The following is a 13,509-nucleotide window of genomic DNA, read 5'->3' on the forward strand; positions in this document are numbered from 1 at the left end:
TATTCTAATAAAAAAGGAAAGAATATTCCATGTAAAACATCAGAGTAAGAAAGATTTCTCGAAAACGGTGGAGCCTTAACATGACTGTAAGGGCTGAGAAGCATTTGGGAAGAAATGAAGTGGACTATTCTAGGAAGGGAGAATGGTATATGAAAAGATGATGGTGGGAGACGGGGAAGGAGGGTATTTGTAGTGGGAAAACGGGATTCATACAGAAAATTCTCAGAGAGTATTAAGAGGTAAAGGGGCTGGGCGCGGTGGCTCATGCCTGTAATCCTGGCACTTTGGGAAGCCGAGGCGGGTGGATCACCAGAGGTCAGGAGTTCAAGACCAGCCTGGCCAACACAGTGAAATCCCATCTCTACTAAAAATGCAAAAAACTGCTGGGTGTGGTGGCGGGTGCCTGTAATCCTAGCTACTCAGGAGGCTGAGGCAGGAGAATCACTTGAACCTGGGAGGTAGAGGTTGCAGTGAGCTGAGATTGTGCCCTTGCACTCCAGCCTGGGCAAAAAGAGCGAGACTCCATCTCAAAAAAAAAAAAAAAAAGAGGTAAAGGCGGTGTGCCAGGTAGTTAAGGGTCTTGAATTTAGCCTTCAGCCTGTGGGCAAGATGGAACCCCTGAAGACTGCTTATCTCTGAGTGAGCCTGGCCCTCAGTGGCCACTCTGGCTACCCTTTCTCACGTTCTGTGATCATTTTTAGGTGTTATGTTGTAAAGGTCATGCACTATGTAGTCAGAAACCTTGGGTTTCTCTCCAGGTCCTCCACTGAATGATTCTAGGGCAAGTTTCTTAGTCTAAGCCCAAGTTCTTTCAGGATCAGTTTCCTAAATGATGAGACTACTGATCACTTGTCCCTTCCTTATCCACCTCAGGGGAGGACACAGTATCCAGGCTGGTCAACCACTGTCCCTCTTCCCCTGACCACGGGACTGATTCGGGGATGGGTACACGACGCAGTTCTTGCTGGTCTTTTTATTTTTATTTTGTTGAGATAGGGTCTTGCTATGTTGCCCAGGCTGTCCTTGAACTCCTGGGCTCAAGTGATCCTCTTGCCTCAGCCTCCTAAGCAGCTGGGACTATAGGTACATGCCACCACGTCCAGCTATGGGTTTTTCTCTAGCAATAGGGTGATATAGGCCTAAAGTTGCCACCATCTGGGGAGATCTTGCCAAAGAATAAAGACAACACAGGGGACTACAAAGCCAAGAGAGCAACACAGAAAGGGAAAGTTCTGACGACATGGTTAGAGGCTCCCAGACCCTGAAAGAACTACCCGTGGACTTTTCAGTTACGTGAGCCAATAATTTCCCACCCTTACCGCTTTTGTAAGCAAGTTTTTTTTTTTTTTTTTTTTTTTTTTTTGAGACGGAGTCTTGCTCTGTCGCCCAGGCTGGAGTGCAGTGGCCGGATCTCAGCTCACTGCAAGCTCCGCCTCCCGGGTTCCCGCCATTCTCCTGCCTCAGCCTCCCGAGTAGCTGGGACTACAGGCGCCCGCCACCTCGCCCGGCTAGTTTTTTGTATTTTTAGTAGAGACGGGGTTTCACCGTGTTAGCCAGGATGGTCTTGATCTCCTGACCTCGTGATCCGCCCGTCTCGGCCTCCCAAAGTGCTGGAATTACAGGCTTGAGCCACCGCGCCCGGCAACATTTCATTGTCTATCATAGAAAGGAACTTCCCTAAAAGTTCTGGGAAGTTGTCATCTGTTGACTAAAAGTGACAAAGGGCTGGGCATGGTGGCTCATGCCTGTAATCCCAGCACTTTGGGAGGCCGAGGTGGGTGGATCACCTGAGGTCAGGAGTTTGAGACCACCCTGGCCAACATGGTGAAACCCCATCTCTACTAACAACACAAGAAATTAGCTGGGTGTGGTGGCGGGTGCCTGTAATCCCAGCCACTTGGGAGGCTGAGGCAGGAGAATTGCTTGAACCTGGGAGGCGGAAGTTGCAGTGAGCCAAGATCGTGCCATTGTACTCCAGCCTGGATGACAAGAGAGACTCTGTCCAAAAAAAAAAAGTTAGGCCTAAATGTAAGGAGAATAAACATTTTGATTCAGAAATTCAGACCAAGAAATCTTTCATTGAGTCTGTGGCTGTTTTAGAAAATGAGGCCTCCTTGTTAGCAGGAAACAGTCTTACACTGACGAAGAGCACTGGAAGGGGTACTAAGAGTGGGTTAGTGCCACTTCTTAGCCACTGTCTGTTTGCAGACGAGACAGCTGGTTACCTGTCCAGGTCCCATTCTCTGCTTCCTAAGAGAACCTTTAAATTGCTGGGAGATCATGTACCCAGCTTAAAGATTATCTTGCTCAGTCAGCTTGTGGGAAAGGTGAGGCCAAAGAAATGCAAGCAGAAGTCACTGAGAGGATCCTGGCACGGATCTGCAGAGACACCGGCTCAGCTGGAAGGTGACTTTTTACCCTCCCAGTTCCTTCTCTGTCTTGCCTGGAACCAGGTGCCATGGCCGGAGCTGCAGTGGTCATCCTGAAGCAGGAGAACTTGAGGGTGGTAGCCACTGGCGGTGTTCAGAAGAGCAGAAAGAGAAGAGTCGGGTACACTGAGGATGTTGTGAAGCTACATTGCCTGGGCTGTGTGCCACTACATGATATTTTTTAAGTGAGAGGGAAAAATAACCCATTGCCATTGTTGCTTGCAGCTGAACATCGGTCCTAACTGATGCAGTGACCTGGAAATACTGCTTAATTGGGACCGTGGTTTCCTCATTTGTGAACTGATGAGGGTTATGTCAGAAGATCTCTAAAGTTCTGTTTCTAAAACCTTATGATTCTAAGACTCTCTATAAATGTGTAAGTACAAAATGCTTGCCTGATCTCTACTCCATCTTGGCCTTCTGGGCAAATCTGAAAGTGTGTATGTGTGTATTGTTAGCTGGAAGTCAAAATGATTATGAAGATGGAATTGCCATATGACCCAGAAATTCCACTCTTAGGTGAAATGAACTGAAAACATGCACACAGACAGACACGTGAATGCTCATAGCAGCGTTTTCCTTCCTTCCTTCCTTCCTTCCTTCCTTCCTTCCCTCTTTTTCTTTCTTTCTTTCTCTTTCCTTTCTTTTTCTTTCTTTCTTTCTTTCTTTCTTTCTTTCTTTCTTTCTTCTTTCTTTCTTTCTTCTTCTTTCTTTCTTCTCTCTCTCCTCTCTCTCTCTCTCTTTTTCTTTCTTATTTTGACAGAGTCTCACTCTGTCGCCAGGCTGGAGTGCAGTGGTGTGATCTTGGCTCACTGCCACCTCTGCCACCCAGGTTCAAGCGATTCTTCTGCCTCAGCCTACCGAATAGCTGGGACTACAGGTGTGTGCCACCAGGTCTGGCTAATTTTTGTATTTTTAGTAGAGATGGGGTTTCAGCATCTTGGCCAGGCTGGTCTTGAACTCCTGACCTCGTGATCCATCTGTCTCGGCCTCCCAAAGTGCTGGGATTACAGGCATGAGCCACTGTGCCTGGCCATCCTTTTTTTCTGAGATGGGATCTGGCTCTGTTGCCCAGGCTGGGCTGCAGTTAGGTGATCATGGCTCACTGTAGCCTCAACCTTCCAGGCTCAAGTGATTCTCCCACTTCAGCCTCCCAAGTAGCTGGGACCACAGGCATATGCCACCACACCTGGCGAATTTTTTAAAAAATTATTTTCTGTAGAGACAGGGGCCTCCCTATGTTATCCAGGCTGCTCTCAAACTCCTGGGCTCAAGTGATCCTCCTGCCTTGGCCTCCCAAAGTGCTGGGATTACGGGCATGCGCTACCATGCCCAGCTGCAGCATTATTCTTCACAGTGAAAGAGTGGAAACAACTCAAATATCCATCAACAGAAGAATGAGTAAACAAAAGATGGTCTACCCATACAATGGTATATTATTCAACGGTAACAGAATGAAGTACTGATACATGCTACAACAGGAATGACCCTTGAAAACATATGCTAAGAAAAAAGAGGCCAGCCAGACACAAAGCACCAGAGATAGAATGATTTCATTTATATGAAATGTCCAGAATAGGCAAATCCATAAAAACAGAAAGAGTAGTGATTTCCCAGGCTTGGGGAGGGGGGGAGACTAGGGAGAGGGTATGGGAAGTGACGGACAATAGGCATAGGGTTTCTTTTTTGGGTGACGAAAATATTCTGGAATTAGATGGTGATGATAGTTGCACAACTCTGTGAATATACTAAAACCCACCGACTTGTAGTCTTTTAAGTGGTGAATTTTATGGTATGCATATTTTGTCTCAACTAAAAGACAAAGAAAAATGACTGTGAAATGTTTTGAATGAAACAGAATGCACCAAAATAAGCTTCTTTGACTGTGTGTCGGCAAGCACACCTGCAGAGAAACACGAGGGGTGGGGAGGCAGGAAGGCAGGGTTATTAAAAAACAAAAGTATGGAAGAGTCTCTTTTCAAGGGAATGGCTTGACTTTGATGTGCATTTAGAAAAGCATGACCTCTCAATAGGACATCTTTTACACACCAGAAAGAAATTAGCCTTATAGCAGTTTGCCAAGCCACATCTTAACTAAAATGAGGCTTTGAAAAAAGGGCCACTCCAGTCCTCCTTAATCTCCTACTTTTTTTTTTTCACAATAACTAACCCCTGGTAGAATATTCCCTTTTGCCACCATGTTTGCATTAGAGCATTGTGTATGTGGTATTTTAAAACCAGGCAATTCAACATCACCTGTCAGTGACCTCATTACAGACAAAAGGCTGGCACTATGTCTGTGCCCAACCCATCTGGGAAAGTTGAATGGGACCTAGGCACACGTTCAGGTTTTCCTTGATGCCAGGGAAATCATCTTTCTCTTTTTCATGATCCTCATGTGGCTTTGTATACAACAGAACCTGAGCCATGCAGCTGCAGTGAGGTCAGCACTGGGTGTAAGACCCAATTTGTACAGAAAGTGTTCTGGGATCTTAGATAATTCTCTGATCCTCAGTTTCCCTACCTACATAACCAAGGAGGGCGAATGAGATGATCTCTTAAGGTAATTTTTGTTCAAATTGCTATCAATCTAATATCAACCACTTCAGTGATAAAATGGAAAATCTACCGTAGTCTTAGATCATCCCTGAGGCTGATGTAGAGGAGCAGATGCAGAGCACATTGAGGTTTCAGTTCCTTCTCAGACTCTCTGGATGACCTCAGGGTGACTTCAGCTCCCCTCCCCAAACCCCAATCTCTGGGTCATGCATCACATCTCAGTGGGTCTTGCAGTTTGGATATTGTGTCTGCTTGGAAGTAAATATCCTCCTCAGGGCACATCAAGGAGGGATAAAATATTTCTTTTTTTTTTTTTTTTTTTTTGAGACGGAGTCTCGCTCTGTCGCCCGGGCTGGAGTGCAGTGGCCGGATCTCAGCTCACTGCAAGCTCCGCCTCCCGGGTTCCCGCCATTCTCCTGCCTCAGCCTCCCGAGTAGCTGGGACTACAGGCGCCCGCCACCTCGCCCGGCTAGTTCTTTGTATTTTTTAGTAGAGACGGGGTTTCACCGTGTTAGCCAGGATGGTCTCGATCTCCTGACCTCGTGATCCGCCTGTCTCGGCCTCCCAAAGTGCTGGGATTACAGGCTTGAGCCACCGTGCCCGGCCAAAATATTTCTTTCGAGAAGTGTTGAAAAGAGATACACACCACTACTACCACCACCACCGCAACACTACCACATCACCACCACCACCACCATCATTAACACCACCACCATCACCACCACTACCACCATCATCACCACTATCACCACCACCACTACCACGACCATCACAACACTACCACATCACCACCACCACCACCATCACTACCACCACCATCACCATCACCACCACCACCACCACCACACCACCACCATCATCACCACCACCACCACAACAACACTACCACATCACCACCACCACCATCATCACCACACCATCACCACCAGTACCACCATCACCACCACCACTACCATCACCACCACTACCACCATTATCACCACCACCACCACTACCACCACCACACTACCACATCACCACCACCACCATCACTACCACCACCATCACCATCACCATCACCACCATCATCACCACTACCACCACCACCACCACAATGAACACAACACTACCACATCACCACCACTACCATCACTACCACTACCACCACAGTCACCACTACCACCACTATCACCACCACCACCACCACCACGACAACATTACTACATCACCACCACCATCACCACCACTACCACCACCACTACCACCACAATCACCACTACCACCACCACCACCATCACTACCACCACCACCACGACAACATTACTACATCTCCACCACCATCACCACCACTACCACCACCACTACCACCACCACCACCACCAGTATCACTATCATCACCACCACTACCACCACCACCAACACCAACACTACTGCCACCATCACTATTATCATCACACCACTACTACCACCACCACCGCAACACTACCACATCACCACCACCACCACCATCATTAACACCACCACCATCACCACCACTACCACCATCATCACCACTATCACCACCACCACTACCACGACCATCACAACACTACCACATCACCACCACCACCACCATCACTACCACCACCATCACCATCACCACCACCACCACCACCACCACCATCACCACTACTACCACCACCACAACAACACTACCACATCACCACCACCACCATCATCACCACACCATCACCACCAGTACCACCATCACCACCACCCCCACCACCACCACATCACCACCACACCACCACCATCATCACCACCACCACCACTACCACCACCACACTACCACATCACCACCACCACCATCACTACCACCACCACACCATCACCATCACCACCATCATCACCACTACCACCACCACCACCACAATGAACACAACACTACCACATCACCACCACTACCATCACTACCATACCACCACAGTCACCACTACCACCACTATCACCCCACCACCACACCACCACGACAACATTACTACATCACCACCACCATCACCACCACTACCACCACCACTACCACCACAATCACCACTACCACACCACCACCATCACTACCACCACCACAACAACACTACCACATCACCACCACCATCACCACCACTACACCACCACTACCACCACCACCACCACCAGTATCACTATCATCACCACCACTACCACCACCACCAACACCAACACTACTGCCACCATCACTATTATCATCACCACCACTACTACCACCACCACTACCATAACCACCATCATCACCATCACCATCATCACTGCTTTTATGACCACCATCACTACCACCATTCTCATCACCACCACCACCACTAAACTACCACCACTACCATCACTGCCATCATCACTGTCACTGTTACTAACATCACCGTCATCAACACTACCACCATCATTACTACCACCATCACTATTATCACCACCATCACCACCACCACCACCACCACCACCATTCATCACCACCATCATCACCACCATCACCACCACCACCACCACCATTCATCACCACCATCATCACCACCCCCACCACCACCATCATCACCACCCCCACCACCATCATCACCACCATTCATCACCACCATCATCACCACCCCCACCACTATCATCACCATTCATCACCACCATCATCACCACCCCCACCACCACCACCACCATTCATCACCACCATCATCACCACCCCCACCACCATCATCACCACCAAATCCCACCACATAATGGTAATGTAACAAACGAAACTAATAGTTCCCAAATAGTATCTTCATCCAGGTATTAATCTGAGCATTTTCCTCATTTTGAACTTGTTTTAATGTGTGCATGTAAAGTCTGTATTAGGCCCCAGAAGATCTGCTTGACAGGTCAGTTTGGCACGCACTATTCTAATCATGCCAAAATAAGCTGTAACAGTGCAGACGTGCTTGTACCGACAGGCTAGCAAGCTGGCCTGCTGGTGCCTGCCTGTTCCCTTCTCACCAGGTGGAAGAGAAGTACCACACATCCAGTATGCCTAGAGGCCCTTGGATGTGATCCCACTAGTCTCTGAGGGTGCTGAACGTGTGCCTGACAGGTTGTAGGGAATGCATGCCCAAGGGTAGATCCAGGGGGCCTTGGCAGCTGCCCTGGGTGTTTGGGGCATTTAAAGCTAATGCCACCCTTCAATTCAGTTGTTGGAAGTTTTATACCAGCTCAGCAGGAATCACATCTGTCAGTCTGCAGTTAAATATAGAAAACCGAGCTGAAGCCACTGGCTCCAGACACCTGTCTGACCCTACTCACCACTCAGTCAAGTTTTAGAGATGTATAGTGCTTGGTAAAGAGAACTGTGCTCTTTTCCTTTTATGGGAGCCATGTGGTAGGATTAACTTATTTTCACACTATTTGGAATTATACTGCTCATAGTTTTCTTTGGAACTGTTTTCAAACATATTTCAGCCTTTTAAATAATGAAAATCTTGTATCTATACTTTTTTTTTCTTTTTTAAAATTTAAGTAAGAGTAGGACCAAGCAGAATAAAATAAAGTCAGGTTTAAAGTCATATTTTTTCTAATTTCGAGTTTGTGTGAAAACTAGAAAAATCTTAAACCTGGTTTTTATGATCCTTTCTTTCTATAGGAGTGTGCAAATAAGTTTTATACATTTGCTTATAACTCACACTCTTTTTCTCTTCTCAAGATGGGAAACTAACTAGGTCAGATTAAAGCAGAGTATCACCACTATTTTGACAAGGTATAACTTATCCCATAGGAATATCTTAACTGAAAATCCATTATTGAAATCCCATAGCTTCTTTAGTGGTTGAGTTCAAGTCCAGAGTCAGACTTGGGTTCAAATCCCAAATCCTACTTCTGCATGGAAGAAATAAATGCAGTAGGCTGAAGATTATTCTGGATTGCCTACTTAAAGTAAAATTCCCCAACAATTCAGAATTTGTAATTCCATCTAAACTCAAATGATGTTAAAATAAGTACAAACAGTTTGTAATATAGTATAAATGTGATTGCATGGAGAAAAAGTTGCTTGAGAATTGAGAATGAGCCTATTAACTGTGTATAACTCTATAGCTATTCCTAAGTGCAGGTGATATAACTGAAAAAGGTATATACATATATATTTTTTTGCCTTTGACAAAAAATTCCATTTGTGGAAATTTACTATTCTCATATGCACACTAATAAATGAACAAAATTATTCATTGTTACACTATGCTGTAAGTATAAACCTAAATGTCCATTGGTAGGGAACTGGCTAAATAAAACAGCACATATGGACGCCACATATCCATTTAAAGGAGGGAAGCTCTCTATAGGTTCAAGATACACTGTTTAGTGAAGAAGGCTGCAGAATTTTGTTAGTATCACATCATGTGTGTAAAGAAAAAAAGGAAATATCCTACATGGGTTGGAAAATATATGGAATATTTCTGCAAGGATGTAAGAAAGATAACCATGATTAGAAAGGTTTCCCTCCAGGGAGGAAACTGTATCAAGGAACACAGAAAAAAAAGACATTCACTTTCCACTCCTCAGAATTTTGTACTGTATGTGGGAACTATTCTAAAAATGCTTTTTTTTTTTTGTAAAGGAGATAAAGGCATAGTAGGAATTGCACATGAAGACACACAGCGTGTTTTCAAATAGACGTTTTTTCAACTAATATTTATTAAAGGTGTTTTAAAACTTAGGTTGATCTCTCATCTTAACTGGGATTGGTTCAATTTTACCAATACCCAAAGAATAACTTCATTTGAGCTTTTACCTACGCCTTTGCTTTTTGTTAAAGGAAGAATTTAATGCAATGTGTTCAGAAAGTTACATTTGAATCGTTAATACAGAGAAAAAGGAAGAGAAAGAAGAGAGGACACCATTCCCACACAAACGTTTATGTGATTTTAGCCATTACAACAGTAATTCAGAAATATCTCAAATGTTACATTGATGTCATCAATATTACAAAAAAGGGAAAAAAAGTGACAGGCAACAGTGAAGAGCACCAGAGACCCAGCGCACACCTAAAGTAGACCATGCTTCTTTCCTTCGACTGCCAGGGTATCGTCCCGGGAAGCCCCCCACCCCCTCGCTTTCCTCCTCCGCTTTCCCTAACCCGCCTCGCGGGGCATCTACGCCTCGTCCTCGCCCTCCTCCTCCTCGAACTCCCCCTGTTCGTCGGCCGTGGCGTCCTGGTACTGCTGGTACTCAGACACCAGGTCGTTCATGTTGCTCTCGGCCTCGGTGAACTCCATCTCGTCCATGCCCTCGCCCGTGTACCAGTGCAGGAAGGCCTTGCGCCGGAACATGGCCGTGAACTGCTCCGAGATGCGCTTGAACAGCTCCTGGATGGCCGTGCTGTTGCCGATGAAGGTGGCCGCCATCTTGAGGCCCCGGGGCGGGATGTCGCACACGGCCGTCTTCACGTTGTTCGGAATCCACTCTACGAAGTAGCTGCTGTTCTTATTCTGAACATTGAGCATCTGCTCGTCCACTTCTTTCATGGACATGCGGCCTCGGAAGATGGCGGCCACGGTGAGGTAGCGGCCGTGGCGGGGGTCGCAGGCTGCCATCATGTTCTTTGAATCGAACATCTGTTGTGTCAGCTCTGGTACAGTCAGGGCCGGTATTGCTGGCTGCCGCGGCTTGTGAGCGGGGCAAAGCCGGGCATGAAGAAATGCAGACGGGGGAAGGGCACCATGTTGACAGCCAGCTTGCGGAGGTCAGCATTGAGCTGGCCGGGGAAGCGCAGACAGGTGGTGACACCGCTCATTGTGGCGGAGACAAGGTGGTTCAGGTCTCCGTATGTAGGGGTGGTCAGCTTAAGGGTCCGGAAGCAGATGTCGTACAGAGCCTCGTTGTCAATGCAGAAGGTCTCGTCTGTGTTCTCAACTAGCTGGTGGACAGACAGGGTGGCGTTGTAGGGTTCCACAACGGTGTCCGAGACCTTCGGAGATGGCACCACGCTGAAGGTGTTCATGATCCTGTCGGGGTACTCTTCTCGGATCTTGCTGATGAGCAGAGTGCCCATCCCGGACCCGGTGCCGCCCCCCAGAGAGTGGGTCAGCTGGAAGCCCTGGAGACAGTCACAGCTCTCTGACTCCTTCCTCACCACGTCCAGGACTGAGTCGACCAGCTCAGCTCCCTCTGTGTAGTGGCCCTTGGCCCAGTTATTCCCAGCTCCGCTCTGGCCTGCCAGAGGGAAAGTGAAATCTTAAGTCACTGGTGATTGTATTAAATACCTTACCTCAAACCCCTTAGTATAGATCAGTGAGTCAATGCTCAGATAAGACTATTTCAGATTATCACCAAAATGGCCAAACGTTAAAATATTTGTTCATGAATATATTATAAATAAGGAAGGCCAGGACACCGAGCTCTTAGCAGTTGAAAGGCAAACAATTTTACCCTCTATTAAAGCTAAGCTGGCACACAGTGGATGTTCTTCATGCTTTCCCTCTGGCAGTCACACCTCTCCAGCCTCAGCTGCCCAGTGTAAAATGAGTCCCTCATGCTCTCAGCCACACCAGGCACTCACCAAACACGAAATTGTCTGGTCTGAAGATCTGGCCGAATGGTCCAGACCTAACCGAATCCATCGTGCCTGGCTCCAGATCCACAAGGATGGCCCGCGGAACATATTTGTTACCTGCAAGGAACAACAGTGACTTAAGACTCTCAGGCAAGGACCTCTGCAAAGAAGGGCTTGGCGCCTGCTGCCGTCATGCAGATGTTCCCCCAAACAAAGGGAGACCCACCATCAGGTTCTCAAAGGGCTCTGTGGACATAAGGAAGCCCAGTGAAAGCCTGCAGGGAAGGTGCGGAGATCCTCAACTGAATGGTCCACCCTCTCCCAGGGCCACACCCCTGCGGTCCCACGCAAGGAAAGGGGAGAGGGGTAGCAAAACTGAAGGCAGTGGGGGTGGGGCAAGGGCGATTACCAGTGGCTTCATTGTAGTAAACATTGATTCTCTCCAGCTGCAAATCACTGTCTCCATGGTAACTGCCAGTGGGGTCAATCCCATGTTCATCACTGATGACCTCCCAAAACTGAGACAGAAAGGCTGCATTTAGCCATGCACGATCCGCCAGAAGCGCCAAGGCGCACAATGAAATGTCCCCGACTCAGTTCCGACAACCCAACATTTCAGGAGCGTGAAGGTTTAAAGGACGGCGTGACCCGGGCACAGCCGCGGGGCTTGTATTTTGCAGGGTTAGAAAGTCGAAACTGGGCGTTTCCCAGGCGAACAGCTGCTGCCTGCGGCGGGAGGTAGGGGTCGAGGGGGGAAGGACCAGCCAAAGCTGGGCAGTGGCGGAGCTCGGCGCACGGGTCGCAGCCCCAGGCGGCGGCAGGAGGCGAGGGCACAGGGACTGCAGCCCGCGAGGAGCGGGTGGGCGGGGAAAGAGGAACGCGATGGAGCTAAAGCACCGCGGTTTTAGATTCAAAGCACGTCCTGAGACCGCAAGACAATCGCTCTTCTCCCCTCCCCCGGCGGCTCGACTCCGGTTCAAACGAGTAAAATTAACCCTCCTCATGTCCCAGCCCCTCGCGCGGAACGCCGCGCACAGCCTCGCGGACACACCCTCGTCTTCTCCAGGCACGCGTGCCTGCCAAGCAGCCAGCGGGGTGACGGGGACTCCAGATGAGTTACAGCAGAAAAGAGAGGCGTCCCCTCCGTCGGCGAAAGTCGCCTCCGAGCCCACGCCACACTCGGCGGCACACTTGGCGATCCCCAGGCCTCCCCGGGACCGCGCCAGGGGACCCCGAGGGGCTCTCGGCCCAGGTTCCCGCCCCCATCGACCCCCTCCGCGGCGGCGCGCCCACCTTGGCGCCGATCTGGTTGCCGCACTGGCCCGCCTGGATGTGCACGATCTCACGCATGGTGCCTCGTCAGCGTCCTCCTGGTCCGGCGGCGTCTGGTGGGTCTGTCCGTCCTCCCCTCACACACCCACTGCGGGGTCACCGGGAAGGCGCTCGGGAACCGACGGGCTGAGAGCGCCGGCCCCGCGGGCTCTGGCTTTTATGCAAGGAGGGTGGGGCGGCTGGAACAGGCCGCGCCCCCAGCCCGAGCCCCCCAGTCCCCTTCGCGCTGGCGCTCTCCAAGCCTGGCTGACGTAATGCTCCGAGCCCTAGGGACCGTCCGGGGGGCTGGACCACCGGCCCGCGGCCAATCAGAGCGGGCGTGCGGACCGGGAGAGGGGTGGGGGCCCCCGGGAGTTGGGTGGGGGTGTGCGCATTGTCTGCGGCTGTGGTGGGGGTCTGGGTATGGGGATATGGGGGAAGGGTGAAGAAAAGGAGGGTGAGAGGGCGGCGAGGAGAGGGCCACCAGCGCGGTGTGAACGGGGTGGAGACAGAGCTGGCATCGGATGGAAACGATGGAGGACTGGAGCAGGTGGAGAGGCCGTCAGGTGCTCCGGTGCCGGCAGGTGGGAGGGTTGAGGTGGCACAGGCTGCTCCGCCACCTCGAATTGCAGCTCCTACTAGGCCATTGGCCAGAGTCCCTCCAGCCAACCGCCCCTC

The 13,509-nt window shown here is 49.5% G+C and overlaps 1 pseudogene across 1 annotated transcript; it reads right to left on the reverse strand.

Moving 5' to 3' along the window:
- Positions 1-9,644: 9,644 nt before the first annotated feature.
- LOC117086625 lies at positions 9,645-13,103 on the reverse strand (annotated as a pseudogene). Its single transcript, XR_004438484.1, has 4 exons — positions 12,814-13,103; positions 11,930-12,038; positions 11,527-11,637; positions 9,645-11,180 (listed from the first exon to the last, which is right to left on the reverse strand). The product of XR_004438484.1 is annotated as a tubulin beta-2B chain-like (transcript).
- Between the last annotated feature and the right edge of the window lie 406 nt (positions 13,104-13,509).

Source organism: Trachypithecus francoisi, unplaced genomic scaffold, assembly GCF_009764315.1.
Source record: "Trachypithecus francoisi isolate TF-2019V2 unplaced genomic scaffold, Tfra_2.0 Lachesis_group10, whole genome shotgun sequence".
Lineage (NCBI taxonomy): Eukaryota > Metazoa > Chordata > Mammalia > Primates > Cercopithecidae > Trachypithecus > Trachypithecus francoisi.